The sequence below is a fragment of the Cetorhinus maximus genome, chromosome 9 (genome assembly GCF_964194155.1).
Source record: "Cetorhinus maximus chromosome 9, sCetMax3.hap1.1, whole genome shotgun sequence".
Taxonomy (NCBI): domain Eukaryota; kingdom Metazoa; phylum Chordata; class Chondrichthyes; order Lamniformes; family Cetorhinidae; genus Cetorhinus; species Cetorhinus maximus.
In genome coordinates this window covers 89,058,681-89,073,612 of record NC_135887.1, presented here as the reverse complement: position 1 = coordinate 89,073,612, position 14,932 = coordinate 89,058,681, and the positions used below count along the sequence as shown (strand labels likewise).

General features: G+C 48.2%; 1 protein-coding gene across 4 annotated transcripts in view; it reads right to left on the bottom strand.

Moving 5' to 3' along the window:
• The window catches only part of dagla (diacylglycerol lipase, alpha), a 485,173-nt gene extending 477,851 nt beyond the window's left edge, over positions 1-7,322 (bottom strand). For all 4 annotated transcript variants that reach the window (XM_078549077.1, XM_078549076.1, XM_078549078.1 and 1 more), the window contains exon 1: positions 7,099-7,322. The gene's annotated coding sequence lies outside the window, so the exon portion shown is untranslated. The remainder of the gene's footprint in view (positions 1-7,098) is intronic.
• Between the last annotated feature and the right edge of the window lie 7,610 nt (positions 7,323-14,932).

Below are 14,932 nucleotides of genomic sequence, written 5' to 3'. Positions count from 1 at the left end.
AGGGGGGAGGGGAGAGGAGGGGGGAGGGGGGAGGGGAGAGGAGGGGGGAGGGGGGAGGGGAGAGGAGGGGGGAGGGGAGAGGAGGGGGGAGGGGAGAGGAGGGGGGAGGGGAGAGGAGGGGGGAGGGGAGAGGAGGGGGGAGGGGAGAGGAGGGGGGAGGGGAGAGGAGGGGGGAGGGGAGAGGAGGGGGGAGGGGAGAGGAGGGGGGAGGGGGGAGGGGAGAGGAGGGGGGAGGGGGGAGGGGAGAGGAGGGGGGAGGGGAGAGGAGGGGGGAGGGGGGAGGGGAGAGGAGGGGGGAGGGGGGAGGGGAGAGGAGGGGGGAGGGGGGAGGGGAGAGGAGGGGGGAGGGGGGAGGGGAGAGGAGGGGGAGGGGGAGGGGGGAGAGGAGGGGGAGGGGGAGAGGAGGGGCGAAGAGGGGGAGGAGGGGCGAAGAGGGGGAGGAGGGGCGAAGAGGGGGAGGAGGGGCGAAGAGGGGGAGGAGGGGCGAAGAGGGGGAGGAGGGGCGAAGAGGGGGAGGATGGGCGAAGAGGGGGAGGAGGGGCGAAGAGGGGGAGGAGGGGCGAAGAGGGGGAGGAGGGGCGAAGAGGGGGAGGAGGGGCGAAGAGGGGGAGGAGGGGCGAAGAGGGGGAGGAGGGGCGAAGAGGGGGAGGAGGGGCGAAGAGGGGGAGGAGGGGCGAAGAGGGGGAGGAGGGGCGAAGAGGGGGAGGAGGGGCGAAGAGGGGGAGGAGGGGCGAAGAGGGGGAGGAGGGGCGAAGAGGGGGAGGAGGGGCGAAGAGGGGGAGGAGGGGCGAAGAGGGGGAGGAGGGGCGAAGAGGGGGAGGAGGGGCGAAGAGGGGGAGGAGGGGCGAAGAGGGGGAGGAGGGGCGAAGAGGGGGAGGAGGGGCGAAGAGGGGGAGGAGGGGCGAAGAGGGGGAGGAGGGGCGAAGAGGGGGAGGAGGGGCGAAGAGGGGGAGGAGGGGCGAAGAGGGGGAGGAGGGGCAAAGAGGGGGAGGAGGGGCGAAGAGGGGGAGGAGGGGCGAAGAGGGGGAGGAGGGGCGAAGAGGGGGAGGAGGGGCGAAGAGGGGGAGGAGGGGCGAAGAGGGGGAGGAGGGGCGAAGAGGGGGAGGAGGGGCGAAGAGGGGGAGGAGGGGCGAAGAGGGGGAGGAGGGGCGAAGAGGGGGAGGAGGGGCGAAGAGGGGGAGGAGGGGCGAAGAGGGGGAGGAGGGGCGAAGAGGGGGAGGAGGGGCGAAGAGGGGGAGGAGGGGCGAAGAGGGGGAGGAGGGGCGAAGAGGGGGAGGAGGGGCGAAGAGGGGGAGGAGGGGCGAAGAGGGGGAGGAGGGGCGAAGAGGGGGAGGAGGGGCGAAGAGGGGGAGGAGGGGCGAAGAGGGGAGGAGGGGCGAAGAGGGGGAGGAGGGGCGAAGAGGGGGAGGAGGGGCGAAGAGGGGGAGGAGGGGCGAAGAGGGGGAGGAGGGGCGAAGAGGGGGAGGAGGGGCGAAGAGGGGGAGGGGAGGGGTGATGAGGGGGGAGGAGGAGGAGGGGGAGAGGTGCAGGAGGGGGCGGGGTAGGAGGGGTGTGGAGGGGGAGGACGGGGGGAGGAGGGCGGGAGGAGCAGCGGAGGAGCGGGGGAGGAGCAGGGAGGAGGTGGGCAAGTGGGGGAGGAGGGGGGGAGTCAGGATAAATGGGTCTTTTTTTGTGGGGTGCCACAGGGTTCAGTCCTTGGGCCCCAACTATTTACAATCTATATTAATGACTTGGATTCAGGGGTAGAAGGTACTATAGCTAAGTTTGCAGATGACACCAAAATAGGTGGGAAAGTAAGTTGCAATGAAGAAATAAGAAATTTACAAATGAATATGGACAGGTTAGGTGAATGGGCCAAAATTTGGCTGATAGAGTTTAACTGGGATAAGTGTGAGGTTATCCGTTTTGGTCGGAAGAGTAAAAAGGCGACTTATTATTTAAATGGAGAGAAACTTCAGAATACTTCAGTGCAGAGGGATCTGGGTGTCCTCGTGCATGAATCGCTGAAAGTTAGTATGCAGGTACAGCAGGTAATAAGGAAGGCAAATGGAGTTTTGGCACATTGCTAAACGAATAGAGTATAAAAATAGGGAAGTGTTGTTGCAATTGTACAAAGCATTGGTGAGACCGCACCTGGAGTACTGTGCACAGTTTTGACCCCCTTACCTGAGGGAGGATGTAGTTGCATTGGAGGCGGTTCAGAGGAGGTTCACTAGACTGATTCCAGAGATGCAGGGCTTGTCTTATGAGGAGAGATTGAGCAGCTTAGGCCTATACTCGCTAGAGTTTAGAAGGATGAGAGGAGATCTAATTGAGGTATATAAGATGCCAAAGGGGATAGACAAAGTAGACGTGGAGCAGATGTTTCCCCTTCTGGGGCATTCTAGAACAAGAGGCCATAGTTTTAGGCTAAGGGATGGTAGATTTAAATCAGAGATGAGGAGGAATTACTTTTCTGAAAGGGTCGTGAATCTGTGGGATTCACTACCTCAGAGTGCAGTGGATGCCGGGACGCTGAATAAATTTAAGGAGAAGATAGACAGATTTTTAATTAATAACGGGTTGAAAGGTTATGGGGAGAGGGCGGGAAATTGGAGTTGAGGCCGAAATGAGATCAGCCATGATCATATTGAATGGCAGGGCAGGCTCGAGAGGCTGAATTGCCTACTCCTGCTCCTAGTTCTTACGTTCTTTTATGTTCTAACCAAAGTTCTCTTGAAACTGCAGCATCAATTGTTATTTTAACTTGTTCAGAATGGATGTAGCAATAAAGTCAAACGGAGCAAGCTACCACCATTGCTAACTGTTCCTTATACTTATCTTTGAAACTAAAAGCTGGTTTGAAGCTATATTAAATCTTGAAAAATGCATAATTGCAACAATTACAAACTATCAGCGTTATTATTTGTCCATAACTCAAGCTGTTTTCAATATCTAATATTGGGGAGTGCCTATACTTTCATATGGGATTTAAAGTCATTACTCTTTGAAATCTCAAACCATTTTTCATGCATACATTTACCAGTTTCCAAAAACAGGAGACCTTCCGGCATCAAGGACAATACAAACTGATACACCAGTATATGAAACTTCAGCAACATCAAGAAGAGGAACAACAAGTGGGTACCACTGAGATACAGATGCTGAGATGGATGTGTGGAGTAACAAGAAATGACAAAATCAGGAACCAGCACATCAGGAGGTCAGTGAAGATTGTGGGAGCACTGGAGAAAGTAGTGAGAAGAGATTGAAGTGGTATAATCAGCTGCTGCAGAGAGAGAGAGAGAGAGGAAATGTAGTGTGGCAAATAATGGAGATGGAACTGCCAGGAAGGAGGAGAAGAGGAAGGCCTAAAATGAGATGAAAAGATGCATTAGTGAGAGACTTAAATGCAGTAGGATTGGAGAGGCATAGATGTCTGACAGGAAGAGTTGGAGAAGGGTGATCATCCAGCACTGTGACGGCCCTAAGTAAAATAGGAGCAGTGAAAGAAGATATACCACTACTAAAACATTGTTTCTGAGTAGTAGTGAAAGCAAACTAATATGTGCCAGGTTAGCACTTAAACATAAGAATTGAAATGCTTTTTACTATAGTTTTCTGTTTTGTTTAATTTGTCTTCCCCAGCCTTGTTCTCTACCCCTCCCCCAACCTCCCCAAGTCAGATTGATTTTTTTTAGAAAGACACTATTTGGTTCTCATCCGCTTCAATGGTTTGCAAATATTTACCATGCTTTTCAGCTCAGCGCCCATAGAAAGGATCGCAAGCAGGAAAATTGCAAAGGATGTTACATGTCTCCTCCACGGCTGCTGCCAATTTTATTTTCCTAAAATTTGCCACCGTCCTAAATTTTCCCACCAAATGATTTTTTTTAAACACACATCTCTCCTGATATTGAGCTAATTCGACAATCATCTATATTCATTCCTCCATTGGCCACATCTTGCACATCTATGTACATTCCACGCATAACAAAGCAAAAATAATCACTTGTTATTCAGACTACAGTGATTTAGACACATTTGTCTGCTGGTGTATTTGAAGACAAATGGAACTCAGTACAGCCTGGGATACGATGCAATAGGATTACGCCAAAAATCTCTCAGCTTGCGCCCAAGACTGAATTATACAGCCAAAAGGCACAAACTGGGCTGTAGCAGATAGGGGCGTAACCCCAAAAGGGATAGTGAGCATGGAGATCAGTCAGGATGCTTTGTCAGAAACAGCCTTTCATCATTGTTACCAGCATATATTTACTCCAGCCAATGCATGGCTTCATCAGTGCTCCTTTTCCATCAACCTTCCCACCCAAGTAAAATCTTCAGTCAGGCTCATCTCAAATGACAGACCATCTCTGCGTCTTACCCCACTGCAAACCCTTCAGGTAAGACGTTATATCTACCCTATTCCTTCTTTGGAATATTCCCATCAACATAATACCATTTCTATCCCATTACCCCAGGCTGTGTGTCAGTTAAGTCATGTCTCTGCAATATTCCCCCTGGGATAACCCGAAGAGAAATGTATGTCTAATACAAGAACAAAAAATGCTGGAAGAGCTCAACAGGTCTGACAGCATCTGTGGAGAAAGACAGAGTTAACGTTTCGAGTCCGTATGACTCTTCTTCAGAGCTAAAGGGAGGTAGAAATGTGGTGAAAACATTTCACCATATTTCTACCTCCCTTTAACTCTGAAGAAGTCATATGGACTTGAAACGTTAACTCTGTCTTTCTCTTCACAGATGCTGTCAGACCTGCTGAGTTTTCCATCATTTTTTGTTTTTGTTTCAAATTTCCAGCATCCGCGGTATTTTGCCTTTATGCATGATACATTTGTTCAGTGTAAATCCTCAGACAGGCTCCATTATAGCTGATTTTCCCTGAGCTACCAATCAGATAAACCCATTCTATGCTCCATTTCCTCCTGGGATTTCCTTTAGATAGACACTGCATCAGCATTTATTTCACAAGTGTAACCCCTTCAGATAGGTCTCAGCCCCCAGGGAATGATCTCAGGCACACCCAATCACTGCCCCATTCCCTCTGAAGTGTTTTAGTCCTGTTTCTAGGGCTTTTTCTCCAGGGTAACCCCTCATAGATCATAGATTCTCCATGTACCTCTGGATGCCTTGTTAGAGAGCCACCCACTGCATCTTGCCCTGAAGTATCCTCCCAGATAAACCATATGTTTCCTCGGCCCAGTGCACTCCGACGGACCTGTCTCTGGTCCAATCACATCCAGTGTATCCACTCAGACAGACCATGTCTCTGCTCCATTCCCTCCTAAGACATCCCTTTCCCTGCTCCATTCCTGTCCCCCTACAGACAGACCGTGTCTCAGCTCCATTCCCACCCAGGACAGACTAGGTCTCTCCTCCATTGCCTCCTCAGATGGACCATATCTCGGCTCCATTCCCACCTAGGACAGACCGTGTCTCGACTCCATTGCCCCCTCAGACAGACCGTGTCTCGGCTCCATTGCTTCCCACCCATGTCTAGGCTGCATTCCCTCCCCCCTCAGGTGGACCATGTCTTGACTCCATTGCCCCTCAGATGGACCATGTCTCGGCTCCACTGCCCCTCCCCTCAGACTATGTCTCTGCTCCAGCCCCCCACCCCTCCCTCAGACGGACCATGTCTCAGCAATATTGAACCTCCACTCAGACAGACCATGTCTCAGCTCCATTGCCCCCTCAAACGGACGATGTCTCTGCTCCACTGCCCCTCCCCTCAGGCAGACCATGTCTCTGCTACAGTCCCCCTCCATCAGACGGACCATGTCTCGACTCCATTCCCTCCCCCCTCAGAAGGACGATGTCTCTGCTTTATTGCCCGTCCCCTCAGACAGACCATGTCTTTGTCCCATTTCCCCTTCCCTTCAGACAGACCATGTCTGCTACATTCCCTCCCCCCTCAGACGGATCATGTCTCGACTCCATGGCCCCCTCAGATGGACCATGTCTCGGTTCCACTGCCCCCCCCCCCCCCACAAAACAGACCATTTCTCTGCTGCATTCCCCCTCCCTCAGCCAGACTATGTCTCTGCTCCATTTCCCCTTCCCTTCAGACAGACCATGTCTCTGTTCCATTCCCTCCCTCCTCAGATGGATCATGTCTCGGCTCCATTGCTCCCTCAGGCGGACCATGTCTCGGCTCCATTGGCCCCTCAGACGGACCATGACTCGGTTCCACTGCTCTTCCCCTCAAACGGGCCATGTCTCTGCTCCAGTCCCCCTCCCTCAGACAGACCATATCTCTACTTCATTGCCCCTTCCCTCAGGCAGACGTCTCGTCTCCGTTCCCCCTCCCTCAGACAGACCACGTCTCGTCTCCGTTCCCCCTCCCTCAGACAGACCACGTCTCGTCTCCGTTCCCCCTCCCTCAGACAGACCACGACTCGTCTCCGTTCCCCCTCCCTCAGACAGACCACGTCTCGTCTCCGTTCCCCCTCCCTCAGACAGACCACGTCTCGTCTCCGTTCCCCCTCCCTCAGACAGACCACGTCTCGTCTCCGTTCCCCCTCCCTCAGACAGACCACGTCTCGTCTCCGTTCCCCCTCCCTCAGACAGACCACGTCTCGTCTCCGTTCCCCCTCCCTCAGACAGACCACGTCTCGTCTCCGTTCCCCCTCCCCCAGACAGACCACGTCTCGTCTCCGTTCCCCCTCCCTCAGACAGACCACGTCTCGTCTCCGTTCCCCCTCCCTCAGACAGACCACGTCTCGTCTCCGTTCCCCCTTCCTCAGACAGACCACGTCTCTGCTCCATTCCCCTTCCTCACAGACCACGTCTCTGCTCCATTCCCCTTCCTCAGACAGACCACGTCTCTGCTCCACTCCCCTCCCTCAGACAGACCACGTCTCTGCTCCACTCCCCTCCCTCAGACAGACCACGTCTCTGCTCCACTCCCCTCCCTCAGACAGACCACGTCTCTGCTCCATTCCCCTCCCTCAGACAGACCATGTCCCTGCTTCATTCCCTGAGGTGTGCTGTCCCGTCTCTCTGAGCTGGTGCCACCAGCTCGGTTGCTATTTCTATTCATCATCTTTCAGGAGTGCGGCGGGGATGTTCGCTCTTTCCCGCTCTCCTCTGCCTTACCTGGGAAAGAGAGGCTGTTCGGCCCCGGGAATGCGGAATCCCACATCAAAGTGCCCATCCTCCAGCTCCGGTGGACACTCAGTGCCGGGGAGCGGCAGCAGCAAAGCATCGCGAGAGCGCGCGTCCGCGTATCAGGTGCGCGCAATGTGCGCGTGATAGTGTCCCGGGAATGCGCGTAGGTATGGTTTACGGGTCCGAACATAGGTTGAATGCTGTGGTTGTGGCACGGGAGCGCGCCGCGCGTTTGATCGCGCGGTCCCAGTGCGGGAACGAGCATCGAGTTGTTGGGCACGTTCGAGGCGGGCGCGCGCAGCGGAAGCGGTGAAATGCAATAAGCAAATGATCTCGTGGAAAAATAACCAAAAACTAAGAATAACATAATCAGATTTTACTCCACTCAGGAAGAAGCCTCATCATTTATCACCATGGAATGTGACTTGTTGCTGAGGACCTCCGTCCGAACCTGAACCTTTACCCCGTGTGGCCTAATTTTGCGTTAAAAATAATTGATAGTTAAAATGCTGAGTTCCGAAATCTTTTAAGCCTTAAGATCACTGCTCCCCGCAAATTGTCTTGGAGCATCTTAATTATTGACTCGTTAGAAATCAGACTTAATTTGGTTTAAGAATGTTCACTAAAACAGATCATCTGGTGTTATGACCGATGCAGTTGGTAAAGCTGTTATTTAAAAATCCCAGATGGAAACTTTAAACAACTGTCATAACCTATAATTTTAAGTGTTATGTTTGAAATGCAACTCTAAATTCAGCAATCTGACCACTAGTTCTCGAGGTTTTACATTAAACTAAATTAAACATTTTATTAATTTACATGGGTTAAATATATATATATACACACGTGGCTTCAAATTGCTACTATCATAACCTTTAACAAATTCCCAAACTAATCTCCATTAAAGCAACAGCAACCCGTAGACTTAACCAAACACCAGGCAAAGCATTTTCATCTTAGAAATTCAAAATGAGGTTCTTTTCTTTTTGGTTCCTGTGGAGACAGTTGGAGGCTTACAAGCTGCCTTTCGATCTCACACTGGCTCTGCCCTGCACACACAAAACTGTTGAAGTTATACCTAGCACCACTCATTGAATATAAATTCTCATTGTATCACCAGCCTTTTTGAACTCCACCTTTTACAATAAAACCCTTCTCATAGTACCAATTTTATTAGTAATGTAAACATATTGCTTGGTATCTTCTAGCTAGGTGGTAGTTTTCACCCACTTCTTGAATGCTCTATTCAAAAGATGCAAATGCAAGCTATCTTTCTTACATATCAAAACTAGTACACATCAAAGCACCCAGACTAGCTGGCTTTAATCCAGTTAAGACACACCCACAGACTAAACCTCTATTTTAAAAGAAAAATATTTTCCAATAATATATACATTAATAGCTTCATGACACTAGCCATTGTCGCATTACTGTTTGTTGGAGTTGCGCAAGTTGGCTGCCCTGTTTTCTTAAAGTACAACCATGCCTATACTTCTAAAGTACACCATTGGTTGTCCTGATGTCAGTAAAAATGCTATGTAAATTGTTGTGGCAGGTGCGGAGTGGTAGAATGGCTCCCCTCTCCACCTCTCTGTTGAACGCAATGGTTGTTTTTAAAATAAATTGCTTAACATTTCAGTGAATGTTTAACTGTTTAAGTGCTGTGACAGGTTTTCTTGTAAGTTTTAAAAGAAAAGGAAACAGTGTTTATTGTACTTAACACCAGATCTTTAAAAAAAACATACAGAGAAGTCACAAACATACAGAGAAGTAAGTTACGTGGAGGGAAGGCACAACAGCGTGAGAGACAATGAAGCGGAGATAACAGCGCAAGAGCTGATAGGGACGGAGAGAACAGGGTGAGAGCTGAGAGGAGTGGAGAGAGCAGCGCGAGATCTGAGAGGAGCAGAGAGAACAGGATTAGAGCTGAGAGAGGCAGAGAGTACAGGACGAGAGCTGAGAGGGGCAGAAAGAACAGCGCAAGAGCCGAGAGGAGCAGAGCAAACAGGACGAGAGCTGACAGGGGCAGAGAGAACAGGACGAGAGCTGAGACGGGTGGAGAGAACAGGGCAAGAGCTGAGAGGGGCAGAGAGAACAGCTCGAGGGGCAGAGAGAACAGGATGAGAGCCAAGAGGAGCAGAGAGAACAGCCTGAGAAGCAAGAGAGGCAGAGAGAACAGGATGAGAGGCAAGAGGGGCAGAGAGAACAGCCTGAGAGGCAAGAGGGGCAGAGAGAACAGTGCAAGAGCCGAGAGGGACAGACAGAACAGCCTGAGAGCCAAGAGGGGTGGAGAGAACAGCGCGAGAGCCGAGAGGGACAGAGAGAACAGGATGAGAGCCAAGAGGGGCAGAGAGAACAGCCTGAGAGCCAAGAGGGGTGGAGAGAACAGGATGAGAGCCAAGAGGGGCAGAGGCCAGTTGGTGGCTCCAGAGTGTACCAGCTGAGTTCTGAGTCTGGATAGTGGGTGAATAAAAGACAAAGTCAGTAAAATATTGTTTGAAGGGGATGCAGTAGCAAAAAGATGGACAGAATATATAAGGGAGTTGTATGATGATCCAAACAGAGGGAGTCCTCAATATGTAGAGGCAAACAATGGACTAAACATTATGATATCTGAAGTAAAGAATGCTTTGAAAATGATGAGTACAGGAAAAGTTCCAAGCATAGATTAAATAGCAACAGAATATATAAAAGCCCTTGGAGAAACAGAATTAGAAGTGATAACAGATATTTATGATCAAATATATACTAAAGATACATTCCAAGTGACTTGAGACATTCATTATTTAAGTTACCTAAAAATCCTAAAGCATTGGAGTGCAACCATGTTAGAACTACAAGCTTAATGAGTCATCTCATTAAAATGATCTGGAAAATCATAATAGAAGAAATAATAACACATTTGAAGCAGAAATTAGTGAAATGCAGTCTGGATTTAGACCGGGAGTAGGAACAAGAGAAGGGAATATTTAACCTAAGAACAATCTTCAATAAATACCTAGAAGTATACAAGAACATTTACATATGCTTCATTGACCGTGCAAAAGTATTCAATCATGTTTATCACTAAAAGTTAATAGACGTGTTGCTGAAATGTGACATTGATGTGAGATTTATCCAGAGTCTAAATTGGGACCAAATTGTGAGCATCAGGCTAGAAGATGGACAATCAGACATGATTTAAGTAAAGAGGGGGGTATGACAAGGCTGTGCACTGTTGCCCAAATTATTCAATCTGTACACAGAACAAATATTCAGAGAATTAGATGTACTTCCAGGGATAAAATCTGGAGGCAAGAAGATAACAGACTCATGGTACACTGCCAATACAGTGTTACTTGCAGAATAAGAGGCCCTACAAAATATCACAAATCAAGTAAAATCTAGAAGTTTTGAAAATGGATTGGGTATGAACACCAAAAAGACAAAACTAATGGTAGTCAGAAGAAATAATTTTGAAGAAACTAGATTGCAGACTTAAAAGGATGATGTCACACTGGAACAAGTAGATAGGTTTATCTATTTAGGACAAATGGATTGGGTGAGAGTGGATTTTAGTAAAATAAGGCAGGATCTGGCCAAGGTAGGCTGGGAACAGCTACTTGTGGGGAAATCTACAGTGGAGCAGTGGGGGGCTTCAAAAAGGAAATGGGGAGGGTACAGGCTCAACATGTTCCCTCTAGGGTGATAGGAAGGAATAACAAGCCCAGAGAACCATGGATGATCAGAGATATTCAGGATACGTTGAGAAGGAAAAGACAGGCTTTTAGCAGGTACAAGGGGAGCAAATCAGTAGGGACATTAGTGGAGTACAGAAAGTGCAGGGTGGAGCTTAAGAAAGCAATTAGGAGAGCAAAGAGGGGATATGAGAAAGCTCTGGCTGGTAAAAATAGGGAAAATCCCAAGATATTTTAAAAGTATATCAATGGGAAGAGGATAACCAGGGAAAGAGTAGGGCCCATTAGGGACCAAGGGGGCAATCTATGGGTGGAGCCAGAGGACATCGGTAGAGTGTTGAACGAGTACTTCACAATCGTCTTCACCCAAGAGAATGAGGATGAAGGAATGGAACTCAGGGAGAGACACTGTGAGGTTCTTGAGCAAATTGATATAGGGAATGACAAGGTATTGGAGGTGTTGGCAGGCTTAAAAGTGGACAAATCTCCAGGTCCGGATGACTTGTGTCACAGACTGCTGAGGGAGGCAAGGGAGGAGATCGCAGGGGCTCTGACCCAAATTTTTAATTCCTCTCTGGACATGGGGGAGGTGCCAGAGGACTGGAGAACAGGTAATGTGGTTCTGCTATTTAAGAAGGGTTGTAGAGAGAAGCCAGGGAACTACAGACCAGGGAGTCTCACGTCAGTGGTAGGGAAACTATTGGAGAAAATTCTGAAGGAAAGAATCTATCTCTACTTGGAGAGGCAAGGTTTGATCAGGGATAGTCAGCATGGCTTTGTCAGAAGGAGGTCATGCCCAACAAATTTGATTGAATTTTTGGAGAAGGTGACCAGGTGCGTAGATGAGGGTAGTGCAATTGATGTAGTTTACATGGATTTCAGCAAAGCCTTTGACAAGGTCCCACATGGGAGACTTATAAAGAAGGCAAATGCACATGGGATACAGGGTAATTTGATAAGGTGGATTCAAAATTGGCTTAGTTGTAGGAGACAGAGGGTGATGACAGAAGGATGCTTTAGTGACTGGAAGCCAGTGTCCACTGGCATACCACAGGGATCTGTGCTGGGTCACCTATTATTCGTCATTTATATAAACAACATAGATTACTACGTGGGGGGAAGGATTAGTAAGTTTGCGGATGACACAAAGATTGGTTGGGTGGTTAACAGTGAGGTTGAGTGTCTTGGGCTTCAGGAAGATATAGACGGGATGGTCAAATGGGCAGATAAGTGGCAGATGGAATTTAACCCTAAAAAGTGTGAGGTGATACACTTTGGAAGGAGTAATTTGACAAGGAAGTATTCAATGACGGCATGACACTAGGAGGTTCTGAGGAACAAAGGGACCTTGGCGTGTGTGTCCATAGATCTCTGAAGGCAGAGGGGCATGTTAGTGGGGTGGTGAAAAAGGCATATGGGACACTTGCCTTTATCAATTGAGGCATAGATTACAAAAGTAGGGAGGTCATGTTGGAGTTGTAAAGAACCTTGGTGAGGCCACAGCTGGAGTACTGTGTGCAGTTCTGGTCGCCACATTATAGGAAGGATGGGATTGCACTGGAGGGGGTGCAGAGGAGATTCACTAGGATGTTGCCTGGGATGAAATGTTTAAGTTATGAAGAGAGGTTGGATAGACTTAGGTTGTTTTCATTGGAGCAGAGAAGACTGAGGGGCGACCTGATCAAGGTGTACAAGACTATGAGGAGTATGGACAGGGTGGATAGGGAGCAGCTGTTCCCCTTAGTTGAAGGGTCAGTCACGAGGGGACATAAGTTCAAGGTGAAGGACAGGAGGTTTAGGGGGGATGTGAGGAAAACTTTTTTACCCAGAGGGTGGTGACGGTCTGGAATGCGCTGCCTGGGAGGGTGGTGGAGGCGAGTTGCCTCACATCCTTTAAAAAGAACCTGGATGACACTTGGCACATCGTAACATTCAAGGCCATGGGCCAAGGGCTGGTAAATGGGATTAGGTAGGTAGGTCGGTCAGGTGTTTCTCATGTGTCAGGACCTCTTCTGCACTATGTGATTCTGTGAAGATGGCAGATGTGATGCCAAAATTAAAAGAAGGGTAAATACAGGCAATTTTGTGAAGATGAAGGATTTGTTAACAACAAGAAAACTCAAGCTTGGAACAAGGAAAAAACTCATAAGATGCTAAATTCTATCTACTTTCCTGTATGCCTCAGAAACCTCAACAATAAGTAAAGATCTGTGGAGCAGAATAGAGACCTTTGAAATGTGGATGCTAAGATGTATGATTAAAAATTCCATATACAGCTCATAAGACCAATGAAGAGGTACTTGAAATTGCAGGAACAAAAAGAACACTAAAAAGTGACATCCAGAAAAGAAAATGTCAGTATTTCAACCAATTGATCAGAGCTGGAAAGCTACAGTGATCTCTTCCAGAGGGCAAAGTGGAGTGCAGCAGAAAGAGGAGTCAACCTTGGTGTACTTGGAAGGTGGACATTATGGAGCAGTTGCAGATGAGCTACAATGGATGTGTGAGGATGGCACAAGACAGACGAGTGTGACATGGCAGCAGATCTCCAGTAGCTGCAAACAGGAGCAACAGCATGTGGCTTCTCTACAGACAAAGGTTCTCAGCTCAGTCGTGGTTCTCTCAGTAATAGTATAAATGACGCTACTGAGATTTTGAGCTTTGATATTGTGAATCAGTTCTGTTGGGATTTACTACATTGCATAACTGTCTGGACAATACCCTAACACCGGCTTCTTTTATTTTCACTTCAGTCCTGCAGTCTGGTCCCACATGGATGATAGGTGACATTGAGGGTGCATCCAATAGAAAGGGCATGGCAGGTGTAACCAAAGACAAGGGAGTTGTATGTTAGGCCAACTCACAATGCACGGTATCCAGCTGCACCTCTCCCCTACAACCCCACCCCTCCTCCCCGCTCCTCCGCCCCAACTCCCAGCTCCCACCAAATGACTCTTTCAGAGCTAGAAAGTGACCAGGCCCAGGAACTCCCAGGCACAAGCAATTCCATTGTATCCATTGCACCTGCAGTTGCAGGCGACGGGGATAGACCCTGGAGAAATAGTTAATGAGCTACCATGTTCCAGGAAGTTCTTAGGCACCTCCAAAAACCTCATTTCCTTTTCCCACAAGAGTAATACCTGGAAGAATCACTAAATTAGATAGCAGAAAATGCTCAAAATAAATAGAAGGGGAACACCAGAAATACTGACAACACATACCGTCCTATCCTAAGGTAAATCTGTACCTTCAGGAGAGAAGGCAATTATTTAGGAAAAAAAATAGTCAGTGACAGGTTTTATCAATAACATCAGTTCACATGTGTGCATGTAGTCTAAAACATACAAGAAACTATTAATGGATATGGTGGGAATAAAAATAAGTTTTCAGCATTTCAATACACTTTGGATATTCCTGTGATACAGTTAGATATTCCTTTGGACCATTGTTTTAGTAAAACTGTCATCCCTTCACTGTGGCACATAGTATCCAGCAGCAAAAATGACATCCTGGAGACCTGTTCCCCAGTCTTTGATAATGCCACTTCATTCCCAGATATCAGGAGTTAAGAGCATAGAAGAATTAAGGAAGCAAAAAAGGCATTTAATCCATCAGGACTATTTTACAGAAAAGGCCAAATCTACCATATCATGGATTCTAACCCACCTGTTTAAACATCCAAAAGAAATATTTTGAATGAACATCCTCGATCCCTAAAGATAATCAAAAAAATGACGTAATTTTCATCCATCATTGCCATTTAATTCTGATCAGTGGGTTGACCACCTAGCTCTGGTATCAGCAGAACAGGAACCATAGGAATACCATTAAGTATTTAATCGTCAATGTCTGTAGTTATTAATATAACCTTAAATCTCATTCTAAGCCTCATGTTCATTCTATTCATTTTTGACAAAGAGCAGTTTTGCTGGAAGTTGTTTTACATCGTCATCACTATACAGGAAAGCAGTTTCTTCCAAAATCAAACCTCATTTGAAACTTATTAGCTTTGAACTTTTACAATTTCCTTAACAAGAAGATTTATGCCTCTTAGTATTTGAAAGACTTAGATCTTGCCCCACAATTGGGAAGCGATGCCCCTGAATCCCCTTGTCTCTCTCTAATGGAGTGAGATGCCTATGGTC